This window comes from Colobus angolensis, unplaced genomic scaffold, assembly GCF_000951035.1.
Source record: "Colobus angolensis palliatus isolate OR3802 unplaced genomic scaffold, Cang.pa_1.0 Scaffold72, whole genome shotgun sequence".
Taxonomy (NCBI): Eukaryota; Metazoa; Chordata; class Mammalia; order Primates; family Cercopithecidae; genus Colobus; species Colobus angolensis.
In genome coordinates, this window is record NW_012120932.1 from 5942128 (window position 1) to 5957848 (window position 15721).

The window sequence follows — 15721 nt, forward strand, 5'->3', positions numbered from 1 at the left end:
AGCAACCGTACCTGGCCCATATACTGTTTTATGTACCACTTACAGTGTCATAATTGTATAAATATTAAATATCTATTGATCTATCCAAAATTACAACATAAGTATATTTGGAAGATGGAGGAGTGGGTGCTGAGTATATATGGGAGAAGGGAGGCTGAGGTGAAGGTGGGAGAGAAGGAAAGGGTGAAATATTCATCTTCCAAATTGGAAACTCAATAGATAATGCCTAAACATGAAATATCGAATAGAAACGTAATATTTAAACACATGGTGGTGTTTCTGAGAAAAAGAAAAGAGGATGGGGAAGACTGTTTGTATATTGTTTAAACATACAATTGTTTGTTTAAACAAGCAATATGGATGAAATTAAAGGACTAAGCTGCTTTAGCAAAAAGACACCAAAATACAAAAACTTAAATGAGATAGGTGTAAGTTTCTCTTCTTTGATATGATCTCGAGAGAAGCAATCTGGGTTGGAAGGTCATCTTTATGATTCTTAAAACGTAGCTTCCACCTGTGGGGCTAAGGCAGCCATTCTAGTTTTTGTCTTCCCAGCCAGAGGGAAGGAGGACTGGGTCAGGAGAGCACACGTGCATAACTGATAAGAACACGCCCCAGAAGGGCCACACATCCATTGGTCAGGATGTGGGCACATGGACCACAGCTGCATGGGAAGCTGGGAACCATAGGGTCTAGCTGTGAGCCACGTGCTCAGCTAAGATACTGAAGCCCTGATATTAAAGAAGGTGAGGCTTGATGCCAGTACTCAACCAGCAGTCTCTGTCACATCAGCTTTGCAGAATCATTTGATTCTTTCAACTCGGTGCCTATACAACTTCAATACAAATGAAAACTAAATATAAGACATGGTTCTTAAAGATCATCTTGGCCGGGCGCGGTGGCTCAAGCCTGTAATCCCAGCACTTTGGGAGGCTGAGACGGGCGGATCACGAGGTCAGGAGATCGAGACCATCCTGGCTAACATGGTGAAACCCCGTCTCTACTAAAAAATACAAAAAACTAGCCGGGCGAGGTGGCGGGCGTCTGTAGTCCCAGCTACTCGGGAGGCTGAGGCAGGAGAATGGCGTAAACCCGGGAGGTGGAGCTTGCAGTGAGCTGAGATCCCGCCACTGCACTCCAGCCTGGGCGACAGAGCGAGACTCTGTCTCAAAAAAAAAAAAAAAAAAAAAAGATAGTCTTTTGAACAATTGAGGACACAATCAAAACCTAGAACAGCAGGGTCCTGAAGCAGAATGCAGGCATTCCCAGAAGACGTAGTGCTAATGGACTGGAGTCCAGAGGGTCCACACCTGCTTGGTGCCATACCTTGGGTCCCTCCAGATCAGGATGCTCCCAGCAACTTTTCCAGGATGGTTATACTACACATGCTGCAAAAATGAGTGGGCATCCCTATAAGCCTATAATTTTAGAGCAAATGGTTCCAAAAGAAGGCGTGAAGCAGACCCATAGATGGAGATGAGTGCATGGGAGGATTTTGGGGGAGTGCTCTTGGGATCAACACCCGTGAGCAACGGGGCAGAAGCAGGATTGAGCAGGGAAGAAGGTGGGGTTCTGGAGCTGAGATCAGCCTTCGGAAGTGCTGTGGCAAGGGAGTCCAGTATTGGTGAGTCTTTCAATGTGACTGCTCCAGGAACTCACAACCTGGGGATGTAATCTCATGTGAAATTGCTGTCTTCAGCCTGGGCAATTCTGGAGAGGCCTGACAAGTGAAGCCTGCCCCAGCAGAACTCCTGGCAGCTCGGGGAACACATTTGTCATTCCTGAGATGTTGCTTCACAGCGTCTACTCTGTGTGGATCCAAGCAGCTGCCTCTGGGTCTCTGGGACATCAGTCATTTGAATCTGGATTCTATCGTGTGGCTCTTACATTTCTTTTTAGGAGAAATCCAATAGTGACGCTCTCACTAGGCTGGAAGGTGCCAGGGGACCAGCAGGGAGGCAGCAGGAGTGCAGCAGTACACCGTGTAACCCGGACTAGGTTTTTTCGCAAGGTGGCTTAGCACAGCTTTTGAAGATTTAAGGGAGAAGGACCTAAAATATAGGCAAACCGGATGATAACTACCCTGCTTTCATCTGTGCCTCAGGGTGATTAGCCAGCATTTGTTGGTTAACATATTAAGAACCCTGTGATTTCTTCAAATATATATTTGGTCTTTGACTCCATTTTCTGACATACAAGTCCTAAAATCCTTCGAATCTCCAAAGTGATAGTATCTTCTTGTAGGCTTATGAGTTGACTGGTGGCCGACGGCCTCTATGTAGCTTCTTGACAGGGACTGGTCATAGGAAAGACCAAGGCGGCATTAGAGGGTTGGGACGCTCAGCCCCCTACTCCCACCTCCAGGAACCAGAGAGGGTGGGAAGGTTGGTGACCACCAATGGCCAGTGACGTAATCAATCCTGCCTACAGAATGAAGCCTCCGTAAAAACCCAAAAGGACGGGGTTTGGAGAGCTGCTAGTTAGCTGAACACATGGTGCTTCCTAGAGGGTGCTGCACCCAGGGAAGGCGTGGAAGCTCCCTGCCGCTTCCCCCATAGCTCCCCCTAAGCATCTCTTCATCTATATCCTTTGTAATACCCTTTATAATAAACCAGTAAACCTACGTTTCCCTGAGTTCTGTGGCCACTCTAGTAAATTAATCAAACCCAAAGAGGGGGTGGTGGGAACCCCAATTTGAAGTCAGTTGGGCAGATGTTCCAGGGGCCCCAACTTGTGACTGGTCTCTGAAGGGGGTATCAGTTTAGGGTACTGAGCCCTTAACCTGTGGGATCTGAGGCCATCTACAGGTAGATAGCCTCTGATTTTTTTTTTTTTTTTTTCTAGACAGAATTTCACTGTTGTCCAAGCTGGAGTGCAGTGGCTTGATCTCGGTTCACTGCAACCTCTGCCTTCCAGGTTCAAGCGATTCTCCTGCCTCAGCCTCCCAAGTAGCAGGGATTACAGGTGCGTGCCATCACACCTAGCTAAGTTTTGCATTTTTTAGTAGAGATGGAGTTTCTCCATGTTGGCTAGGCTGGTCTCACACTCCTGGCCCCAAGCAATCCTCCCCCAAAGTGTTGGGATTACAGGCTTGAGCCACTGTGCCCAGCCAGAATTGAATCGAAGTAGACACCCAGCTTGTGTCCGCTGCTTGGTGTCTGGGGAAACTCCCCACATTTGGTCACCGAAGTCTTCTGTGTTCTTTTCTATTTTTTTTTTTTTTTTTTTTTTTTTTTTTTTTTACGTGAAAGCAGAGGAAAAACTGGGTGAGTTTAAGTATTTCACTCACAAACCCTAATCTTACATTTAGGCTCCAGAATGGCCCAAGGCAAAGGTTTTAAATGGTCCTTCTCCATCTGCCCTAGAGGGTTTATTTGTTATCACAGGGGTTGTTAGAAGGAAATTTTCACTGGAGAAATGTGTGATGCTAAGGCATGTAGTTGGCTGAAGAGACTTCCACTGGCACCGCCTCCCTTATCTGGCAAACCCAGCAGCTGGCCACCTTTGGAGTGACAGAATCTCTCTCTATTGGTAGAATTCTATCTTATGGTCCCCACCTAATGGAGAGCAGCCTGTCATCTCTGTCACCTACTCTGATGTTAAAATTTTGTTGTGACCACAACATAGTAAATATTTCCTGCAAGATGCTTTCCAAAGTACCTAAAAAGACAAGAGAATGAGAGAAAGAGTTTGCATGACTATTTTTGTACTTAACTCCCAATAAATGTTTGTGTGTATGAGGCAGAATTTGGTCTGAGACTTGCTTTCATTTAAAAACAAGTCCTGGTGAGGTAGGGGAAGGGAAAGGACCTAGACCTTCACCTCCTTCTAACTGCTAGAGGCTACCAATATTTTTCAAAAGAGCCTGATATTTGTGAGTAGCTAAATAAGCCCAGAGATTAAGAAAGTAAATGATGCCTCATATTATTGCTGGTTACACGTTTCAGCAATCTGAACAGTAAAGACACCTGAAAAAAATGATTATCAATACATTGGTTTAGTGCAGTGATTGATCATAAAAAATAAATGATCCAGCTGTAGAATTTGGGAACATGATATATGACAATAATAGCAAGGCAAATATAACCTGATTATTCTAGATATTCATTTGTCATTTACATGGTGTCTGCTACCAGACTTGGCTTTGAGCAGGCTCAGGCTCTAGAAGAGTCTTTCACACCCCTTGAGGATCTGTGGCATGGCTGTGGACAATCCCTGGGTTAAACTCCTATGTGTGAAAAATCTAGAGGATTCTAGTGGCAGAACATACAGAAAAGTAAATCCAAAATCTAATCTTGCTTTGATTGATGTGGTTGGAAGCGGGGGAGGTTTGGGAAATGCAGTCAGACAAAAATCATCCCATCTCAATATTAAATGCAAGACAATTAAAAGGAGACAGAGAATAGAAACCACTGTCAATATGTTGGGAATCTGACAACTCTGGGGTGAGACATGATTTCCAACGCTCCCTCACACAAACCCTCCATTCAGGCTTTGCTCTTTCTATTCCCAAGGGCTTCCCACCAGTTTACACCTGGGCTCAGGAAACCTAGGTTGCCCTCATCTATTCACAAACTCTCACCACCCTTCGGCTATCCCATCCTCATGTATAAAATGCCTCCCCCAATCCCATTGGCCAGTGTTGATCCCTTCCTGTAGACTCTCTTAACTTTGCCACTTACATATTTCATACTTTTTCTTCCTGAGATTCTAAGTCCCATGAACATTTACTGGGGAGGACCTTGTAGTCCTGTGAGACCATGTACAGTCCTCATCTGTCCATGGTTAGACATCATTAGTGAACAATCCTATACTGGGAAAACAAATGCTTAAACGGGACAATACTGAAGCATTATTTGCTTCATTCTGGACTTCTTCCCTTAATCCGCATTTGTTTCTGGGCAAAGGGCCAGAATGGCCCAAGGCAAAGGTTTTAAACAGTCCCCAGGAAGCCACATTCAGATTGCAAAGGCGCCCTACTGAAGGGGCCATGGTGTTCAGAAAGGTAGGTGTCCTCTGGGTTTTGCCCTGACCCCAAGCACAAGCTCTTTCCCCTTCTGGAGTCCCTGCCGGGTCTCTGCTCAGACATAGTCTGCCCTGCAGCTGTCGGGCTGGGAGCTGGAGGGCAGGCAGGCAATGGGTGGAAATCAGGGGAATGTTTCTCTTCAGAAAGTGCTATTTGAAGGCAGAAACCAGCTTGTGCACCTTTCCTAAGGATTCAGGATGAGGATGTTGGGATTTGGAAAGATAGAAAGATCTACGCCAAAAGCCATTTGAATAAGGCGAAAATATCTTTCTTTTGAAAGGAGGCTAAACATAGAGACGTACCCCCAAAGAAATGAGAAAATGAGAGTCTTTATACTTGGTGAAAACAAGAAATGAAAGACGATGGAAAGATGAATGGAAATTATCTTCCAGCTTGCTCTTTTGAAGATGCTCGTCTAAAAATAAGATCATGTGGAGGAGAAATGACATGTCTAGTGCTGACAACAGCCCTACTGGGACCAGGAGATGTGGAGCAAGATGTATTCAGAGAGTCTTTCCTCTGGAAACCATTGCTCATTGCCCTGCTGCCAAGGTCACAGAGAGCTGGAGCTTTGCTGCTGCAAAGCTGTTTACATACAAGGATACACAGGAACGAAAGGTCATGGGAGGTACTTGAGCCTGGAGTCTCCAAAGTCAAAAGATAATAAACACACCAACTTTCAGGGCTTTTAACAAGCACAATCGGGCCAAACAAATTCTCACTTTGGATGTAGATCCACAACATCTTGCTGCAGATGGAAATAGGACTGGGACAAGAGTTGGTACAAACAGAAATATTAAGTTTATCAAGACCAAAAGAGGCAATGGAGGGTTAAAGCCCGAAACCTACTTCAAATATATCTGAACTGGTGTTAAAACTAAGCTAGCATTGAAGAGAGGGATAAAATTCAGGAGCAAGTTTCCAGAGACTCATAAGAACCCAGAGAGAGGAAAATCTTTTTCAGAAAATTCATAAAAGTTAATGAGTCGCCATTCTGATGTAATGGAGAGAACTTCAGTAATATGACCAGTGATGGAGTTGGTGTGAAATGCATAGACTCTCAACTATGACCTGACTGGGTATTTCCTCAGCAAATATTTGGGTATATTTAATTGAAATGCATTCGTGGCAAAAGTCAACTCCTACAAAAAAAATTGTTAAAATATTCTTCCTGGAAGTTGTCTCCCATAGTGACTCACATCAAGTAGTCTGAATAAATATGGTGAGACTTGGCACCCTCTGAGGCATCATTTGCTAAGGAGAAAATGCTTTTAAATATCCTAGAACTCTTTGGTCTCATGCAAGCCCATTGTCCCTGTCCAACACACTCCCACATCCCCCTTTTCCCTCACCATCAGGCACAAAAGTCCTTCCTAAGTCACAAACGCAAATTTGACTGACTGACTTCCTTCTTACAGACCAACCACAGTCACTGGTCTTTGAAATTCAACTTCAAGGAAGACAGAAAAGTGTATTTTTAATCAGAGAAAAACCTCAAATTGAGTGAGAATTACTGCCTAGGCCCTGTTGAATGCAGACTAGAACCACTTTTGAGATGATCATTAATTTTATGGAAGTGATATACACCAGAATGAACTTCTAGCCTGCTTTATAATCAATCAGTTAATCAACAAGTCTGAATGGAGTGTGTATGCTTTGTGTTATCTGCAGCGCGGCCTGAGGTTGTGGGAGAACAAAATGTCCCTGTGTATTTCTTGAACGCTCAGGGCTGTGCTCAACTAATTTTAACCATTGAATCGAAACGATCAGGTAGAGGGTAGGAAATGTAGAATGACTTGAAAAACTGCCTCATGAGAGGAAGACATCCAGGATGCGTTTGTAATTCAGCATCTTTAAATGTCTCTTTTGGCAGTATGTCTTTACAAATGTGGCAAAGCATGATATCTTTGAGTAAATCTTTAAACTTCACAAAAGTTTCTGAAAAAAAATGTACAATCAAAGAAAAACACTTGGAAATAAATTCTGTCTATAGTTTATGCACATTTATTTTATGTATTTTCCTCTGAAATCATTATGCATTAACATTTTTTGAAATTTCTCTCTCTTAGCCTTGTAAAAGCCCTATTTCTAGTTTATCACACTTTGAAACAACTTTCTATACTCAAACTCAACTGGATCCCAGAGGCAGCCTATTTCATATATCAAATTGAAAGAGTTCTTGCATGAGTGTCATTTCTATTAGACTAGAAGAGCTTATAATTTACAATTTATGAGTTATTTTAAAGAAACAATTACATTTTGAAATTTAACTCCCTTGTTTTTGTTAGGACTATATTCTCATAATTGCACCTTGCAAAAATAACATTTGCTAGTGTTTCTTCATGCGTAAAACTATAACGAACATACTAATGTCTAATACTCCCACTACCTAGATAACTTTGATAACATACTTTAAAAATTTATTCCCTTGCATGACACAAAAATTCAAGAAGTACAGAAAGTTGTAAAGTGAAAAGTAATATTGTACTCATCTGGTCATTGTCACTCTGATTATTAGCAATTTTTTAGAGTTCTTTCAGAAAACATTTTTCTTATATACCAACATGCATGCACACACACACATATACATACATATTTTCAATTTCTTTTTACAGAGAAGATTATACAATCAGTACCTATAGTGCCTCATCTGGCTCATTTTCACATAAGATGTCTTGAAGAACTTCCCATGTTAGTACAAATAGACCAATCTCATTCTTTTTAACAGTTGCATACAAGGATACACAGGAACAAGACACCCAATTCTGTCAGATGCTAAATATATCCAATATAGTCTACAGTATATTTCAATAGCTCTTTATAAATAGACGTGTAAGTAGTTTCCAGTTGTTTTTTCAATTAAAAAATGCTAAGTGAAGATCTTTTTATAGCTTGACTCTTTTGAAGTAAGTTTATTAGTCAATTAAATTCCTAAAAGTGGAATTTGGCACTTGCTTATTTTTTACAGAAGGGGTCTCGGTAAGTTGCCCAGGTTGGCCTTGAACTTCTGGGCTCAAGTGATCCTCCACCCTAAGCCTTCCAAGTAGCCTGGACTACAGGTGAGGTCTAAAAGTGGAATTTTTTAAAAACTATGTTTTCTAATGTATTCTAACCTTTTCTGTTGCCTACAATTTGGAGGGCAAAGAAGCTTTCTAATTTCTTTAGGTTAAGAAGGAAAAACAACCTGGAAAATATCAGTGACACGGAACGTGCTGACCCGGCTGCTCCGATCAATTTCACATGCCAGTGTGGAGGTGTTAATTTTGAGAGTACACTTCAGAATGAGGTCCGCAGCAATGTTCTTCTCACTTCAGAAGAATGCAAAATGAGCTATCTAGCAGGTAGTGTGTGCGGAGTTGGCTCCTGCCAGGTGCGTTCGTGGCCTCGCCGCGGACCTTCGCAGTGAGTGTCACAGCTCTTAAAAATGGCACGGACCCAAAGAGTGGGCAGTCGTAAGGTTTATTGTGAACAGCGAAAGAAGATCCCACAGTGTAGAAAAGTACAACAGCGGGTTGCGGCTGCTGGCTGGGGCTGCTGGCCGGGGTGGCCAGCTGTTATTCCCTTATTTGTCCCCGCCATGTTCCGTTTTTATCCTATCAGAGTATCCTTTTTCAGTCTTCCCTGTGATTGGCTACTTTTAGGATCCTGCTGATTGGTGCATTTTACAGAGCACTGATTGGTGCATTTTACAGAGCACTGATTGGTGCATTTTACAGAGCACTGATTGGTGCATTTTACAGAGCGCTGATTGGTGCATTTTCCAGAGTGCTGATTGGTGCATTTTACAGAGCGCTGATCAGTGCATTTTCCAGAGTGCTGATTATTGCATTTTACCATCCTCTTGCTAGCTACAGAGCGCTGATTGGTGCATTTTACGGAGTGCAGATTGGTGCATTTTACAACCCTCTTGCTGCCTACAGAGCCCTGATTGGTGCTTTACAATCTTCTTGTAAGACAGAAAAGTTCTCCAAGTCCCCATTAGACCCAGGAAGTCCAGCTGGCTTCACCTTTCAGTAGCACCTACATGCAGTGAACCACGGAGAGAATTCATTAAGAAACATGGCCATTTAAAAATTATTGACACCTCATCAAGTCTTTGTGATGAAGTCACACTGTCAAGAGTGTTCGAAGTCACACTGTCAAGAGTGTTCTCAGTCACGCTGAATATGCAAGTGACACTAAAGGCAGTACCCACCTCCAGTCTCTCTAAAGGAAGGTTTATGTGAAGCCGTTGGGCCTGGACCTCAACTGTAATCACAGATTTCTTGGGAGAGAATAGCTCACCCCTGTATAGCATCTAAGTGGTCCCCAAGTCACGTATAATTTTACAAGACCTAGAAGTTGTATAATAGAAGCCAATTTTTAAAATCTTGCTTTTATTAAATGCAGAATGTTCATCCTATTGGGGAAAAGTCAATTCCTTTGCCAGTATTAACAGCCAGACCAAACCTCCCGCATATCATCAGCACGGCATGACAGATTCAAATTATGCCTTAAGCCACTAGGGTTGGGGAGACGTTGAAGGGGACTGTGTCCTGAAAAAGAACAAAATTGCTGACGTAAGTCTGAATAGAAATTTAATTTTAGGGAAAAGAGAAACTCCAGGCAAAGCTAGATTTGCTCCATTGATCAAGCCAGACAATTTTCCATAAAGCCAGATCTTTTGGTGACGTTCCTAAGAGGAGCAAACTACAGAGCCCACTTTACCTTTGGCATCTCCAAGACCCCATGCTCTGTACCCACAGGGTGTCCAGTGAGGAGAAACCCCACACCCAGTGAGGCTGCCCTGGGCTGTTTGTGAGCACAACCACATCCCTTCAGGAATTTTTTCTCTGGGAGTTTGAGAAAACTAACACTCCTCAAGATCCTTGAATTTAATCACAGATAGGAAAGATCGTTCCATCGGTGTACTGTATTAGAAAATTAATAGTCAGAACTTGGGTGCGTTAAAAAAGCAGCAAAAAATACAGCCAATAATATATTCCTGCCTCTGAGAAATTTCCACTGAAAATTAGATACGAACCTTGAACAGCTATTGGGAATTTTAAGAAAACAAATGGAAAATTGCAGAAATAAGTGGAGTTATGTACGAAGCGGCATGGATTGAACTGCTTTGATTAGATGTGCTTTCCCATTTCATTCATTCATTCTCTTAACAAATATTTTTGAGCACCCATGCACCAGACTCTTCCAGATAGAGGAACACAAAGATTTTACACATAAGTAGTTCAAGTAATAGTTTTAATTTAAAGTGGCTTTCATTGCAGCAACTGGAGTCCACCCATTTTTCATATTCACAAAAGCATGAAAAATTTGATGACACCCAAGGTAGGTCAGGATGTGGCCAGCAGGTGGGAGAGAAATTAAAAATATTTTAACACTGGTGTAACATATACACCCACTACTCCGAACTGATGCCAGCCGTAAAATGCCAGTATGCCTGTGTTAGCACCTGCCAGCCGAACATCAGTCTAGGGGACAGATGTCCCCATTTGATGGGGGGATGTCAGTGGGTGCAGTTTTCCTGGAGGACATTAGTCTTTTTTTTTTTAAATAAAGTCATCTGAAAATGCTTACTGAATTGAATATCCATCTAAGTAAAACATTAAAAAGGATATAATTGTAATAGCTTTATCAATATATAATTCATGCATTACACAATTAGCTTACATAATGTGTACAGTTCAATGGATTTTCATATATCCCCAAAGTTGGGCACCCATCACCACAATCAATTTTAGAACATTTTTATCATTCCGCAAAGAAACCTCAGATCCTTTAGCTATCTTCCCTCCCAGCCACCCTCCTCATACCTGGTCCCAGGCAACCACTAATCTACTTTCTGTCTCTATAGATTTGCTAGTTAGTCTACATTTCATAAAAAATCATATGTGGTCTTTTGTGATAGTCTTCTTTCCCTTAGCATATGATTTTTAAGTTTCTTTTATGTTAAACCATATATCAGTATTTCATTTATCTTGTTGCTGAACAACGTTCTATTGTGGAGGTACACCGCTATTGCTTATCCAGTCATCAGTTGATGGACACTTGGCTTATTTCTACCCTTTGATTATAAATAATAGTGTTATGAACACTCATGTAAAAGTTTTTGTGAGGACATATGTTTCCATTTCTCTCGGGTATATAGTAACAAAGAATGAATTTGCAGTGTTAAATGATAACACTATATTTAAATTTTTGAGGCGCTGCCAAGCTGTTTTCCAAAGAGGCTGAACCATTTTACATTCCCAGCAGCAGTGTGTGAGGAGTCCAATTTCTCCACATCCTTGCCAACACATGCTATTGTTTGACTTTCTGATTTCAGACATCTTTGTGGATGTGAAGCCATGTTTTCCTGTGGTTTCCATTTGCATTTCCCTGATGGCTAATTATGTTGAAAATCTTTTCACATTCTTGGCCATTTGTATAACTTCTCTGGAAAAATACCTATTCAGATACCTTGCCCATTTTCCAATTGGGTTGTCTTTTTGTTACTGAGTTGTAACTGTTCGTTACATATTCTAGATACAAGGCCCTTATCAGATACATACTTGGTAAGTCTTTCTCCCATTCTGTGGATTCCTTTTTTGCTTTCTTGATAGTGACCTATGAAGCACACAAGTTTGTAAAGCCTAATTTATTTTTTTCATCGCTTGTACCTTTTGCTCATATCTAAAAATTCATTGCCAAATCCAAGTTTACCGAGATTTAACCTGTTTTCTTATAAGACTTTTATAGTTTTGGCTTTTACATTTAGGTTCTTTTTCATCCATTTTTATGTAATTCTTATATATGGTGTGCAGTAAAGATCCAACTTGGTTTTTTTTGCATACAGCTGTCAGTCTGTCCTAGGACCATTTGTTGAGGCGACTATCCTTTCCTCACTGAATGATCCTGGTGCTTTTGTTGGAATAAATTGACGATAGATGTATGGGTTCATTTCTGGACTCTCAATTTTATTATATTCATCTATGTGTTTATCCTTGAGTCAGTTCTACACTGTCTTGATTGATTATTATAGATTTGTACTAAGTGTTAAAATCAAGAGGTATGAGTCCTCCAGCTGTGTTCTTCTTTTTTCAACAGCATTTTCACTGTTTGGGGCCCCTTTCATTTCCATATGGATTTTAGGATCAGCTTTGTCAACTCCTGCAAAGAAGCCAACTGGGATTTTTTTTTTTTTTTTTTTTTTTAGATAGAGTCTTGCTCTGTTGCCCAGGCTGGAGTGCAGTGGTGCAATCACAGCTCACTGCAGTCTTGAACTTGGGCTCAAGCTCAACTGATCTTCCTGTCTCCGCCTCCTGAGTAGCTGGGACTACAGGTGAGCACCACCGTGCCCAGCTAATTTATTTTTATTTTTAAATTTATTTTATTTTATTTTATTTTTTGAGACACAATTTCGCTCTTATCACCCAGGCTGGAGTGCAATGGCACGATCTCAGCTCACTGCAACCTCCGCCTCCCAGGTTTAAGCGATTCTCCTGCCTCAGCCTCCCGAGTAGTTGAGATTACAGGCATGTGCCACCACACCCGGCTAATTTTGCTTTTTTAGTAGAGATAGGGTTTCTCCACGTTGGTCAGGCTGGTATTGAACTCCCGACCTCAGGTGATCCGCTTGCCTCAGTCTCCCAAAGTGCTGGGATTACAGGCATGAGCCACTGCGCCCGGCCTCTAATTTTTAAATTTTTTGTAGAGGCAATGTTTTGTCTTGCTATGTTGCCCAGGCTGGTCTCAAACTCCTGGGCTCAATCAATCCTCTTGCCTCAGTCCCCTACAAAGTGCTGGGATTACAGGCATGAGGAATTCTCAATAAATGGGAATTATTGTTCAGCAGAAAACTGATCCCTTTGGGAAAGTTAATGTGGGGAAAATATGGCCTGGCTCTGTGGTCCTTAACACCACCGTGAAAGACCAGGTCACCCTCTGCCCATTGCCCTTCCAGAAGAAGCTTGTCCTCCCTGCCCCAGCTCCGAGTCCACCACAATCTCCCACCCAGGCAGCTGCAAGGCATGCTGGGAGTGAGTGGCCACTGGGGCTGGGGGCTGTCGGGGGCGGAAAGGAGGAGCGGATTCCTCCCTCCTGGCACCCACAAAAGTGTGTCCAGGGCTAGATCAAGTCCAGGTCCCCGCAATGGAATGGGAAGGAGCAGGCAGCAGTGGGGTCTCAACTGCCGATGACGAGGCGCACGCAGGGCTGAAAACAGTCTTTCTCTTTCCTTGACCGGACTTCAGCCTCCCTGGAGCCTCTTCTCCACTCAGCCTTGACCTTTGAGTGTCTGTGCCTGTCTCTGCATTGCCCAGCTGTAGCAAAAATCCTGTCAAGTCAGTTTAGCCAGAATCTCCACCCTTGATATCTGATCAAATCCCTCCTCGCCCACCACCCGCCGGGTGCCGTCTGATCGCTCTTGCCTACCTTCAGCCAGGATCCTGGGAGTCAGTTCAACCAGAACCTCCCACCCTTCGTATTTTTCCACCCACCCACTCCCCTCCAACCTGCCCCTAGGCTGGAAGTCTCCACTTGTCCCCGCTGTATTCGGAATTGAGCCCAGTTCTATACTGAGGTCTCTTTTCCCTATTGCAATAGTTCCTGAATCAAATCTGTTTTTACCATTTTAACTACTGTCTAGCTCTGTTTTTTTTTTTCTCTTTTTCTTTTCTTTTTTTTTTTGAGACAGGGTCTCATTCTGTCGCTCAGGCTAGAGTGCAGCGGCACCATCGTAGCTCACTGCAGCCTCAGCCTCCCATGCTCAAGTGATCTTCCTGCCTCAGCCTCCCGAGTAGCTGGGACTACAGGCTCGCACCACCACACCTGGCTAATTTTTTCTACTTTTTGTAGAGACGAGGTCTCACTATGTTGCTCAGGCTGTTCTCAACTCCTGGGCTCAAGTGATCCTCCCACTTCGGCTTCCCAAAGTGCTGGGATTACAGGAGTGATATGGTTTGGATCTGTGTCCCCACCCAAATCTCATGTTCAATTGTTATTTATTTATTTACTATTTTTGGAGATGGAGTCTCAGGACTGTCGCCCAGGCTGGAGTGCAATGGCGCTATCTCAGCTCACTGCAACCTCCACCTCCTGGGTTCAAGAGATTCTCCTGCCTCAGCCTCCTGAGTAGCTGGGATTATAGGCACTCACCATCACTCCTGGCTAATTTTTGTATTTTTAGTAGAGACGGGGTTTCACCAGGTTGGCCAGGCTGGACTCAAACTCCTGACCTCAGGTGATCCACCCGCTTTGGCCTCCCAAAGTGCTGGGATTACAGGCCTGAGCCACCACGCCCGGCCTCTCAAGTTCAATTGTAATCCCCAGTGTTGGAGGTGGGACCTGGTGGGAGGTGATTGGATCATGGGGGCAATTTCTCATGGTTTGACACCATTCCCCTTGGAGCTGTCGTCATGTGAGTTCTTGTGAGATCTACTTGTTTACAAGTGTGTGGCACCCCTCCCCTCTCTCTCATTCCTCCTGCTGCTGCCATTTGAAGTGCTGGCTCCCCCTTCAACTTTTGCCATGATTGTACGTTTCCTGAGGCCTCCCCAGCCATGCTTCCTGTACAGCCTGCAGAGACATGAGCCAATGAAACCTCTTTTCTTTGTAAATTATCTAGTCTATGGCAGTTCTTTATAGCAATAGAACTGACTAACACAAGGCATGAGCCACCGCTCCCAGCCTCAGCTGTGGTTTTAATAGCAGCACTACTGCCTTCAGCCCACTCCAGGCACATAGAGGCTCAGTGGGAGCATCCATCAGCACCCTTCTGTGCCAGGCTCCCTGCCAGCCCCTGGCGTGAGAGCTCAGGAGGAGCCCAGGAGGGCTTCCTGTGGGAAGAGACGGCTGAGGAAGTCCTGAGAGCCGAGAGAAGGGGAGCTCTGCCCAGTCAAGGTTCAGTCCCTGCAGGTGGGTCTGTGCAGATACGGGGCAGGCCCAAAGCCCATGTACTTGAATGGAGATGCTCTCGGCCTCACAGAATTCCAAATGCTCCTGATGCCTGGTAACCTTCCACATACCGTGTCCCTGCCCGTGAGACACACGAAGGCTGAAGCCCAGAACAAGCTTCACGCCGATCACTGGGTGAGCCGGCACCCTCCTCACTGCCAGCACTCATCGTGGAGGATGGGCAGGAGGCAGGCAGACGATACCTCAGGAACTGTTTCATGAGTATGCTTGGATATTCCCCCAGCCCCAATCCCACCAACTGTTCATAGATACATGACTGACATGGAAATTGTACTAGTGCAAAAAGGGTACGATTTACTTTTTTTTTTTTGAGATGGAGTCTCGCTCTGTTGCCCATACTGGCGTGCAGGGGTGCGATCTCGGCTCACTGCAACCTCACCTCCCAGGTTCAAGCGATTCTCCCACCTCAGCCTCCCGAGTAGCTGGGATTACAGGCACCCGCCACCACGCCCGGCTAAATTTTTGTATTTTTTTTTTAATAGAGATGGGGTTTCACCATGTTGGTCAGGCTGGTCTTGAACTCCTGACCTCAGGTGATCCACCAGCCTTGGCCTCCCAAAGTGCTGGGATTACAGGCTTGAGCCATTGTGCCCTCCCTTATTTAATTTTTGAGATGGAGTCTCACTCTGTCACCCAGGCTGGAATGTAATGGCACAATCTGGGCTCACTGCAACCTCCGTCTCCCGGGTTCAAGCAATTCTCCTGCCTCAGCCTCCTGAGTAGCTGGGATTACAGGCGTGT

General features: G+C 43.8%; 1 protein-coding gene across 1 annotated transcript in view; it reads right to left on the reverse strand.

The window, feature by feature from the left end:
• The window catches only part of ERCC6L2 (excision repair cross-complementation group 6-like 2), a 240699-nt gene that overhangs the window by 201198 nt on the left and 23780 nt on the right, over positions 1-15721 (reverse strand). The window lies entirely within an intron of this gene.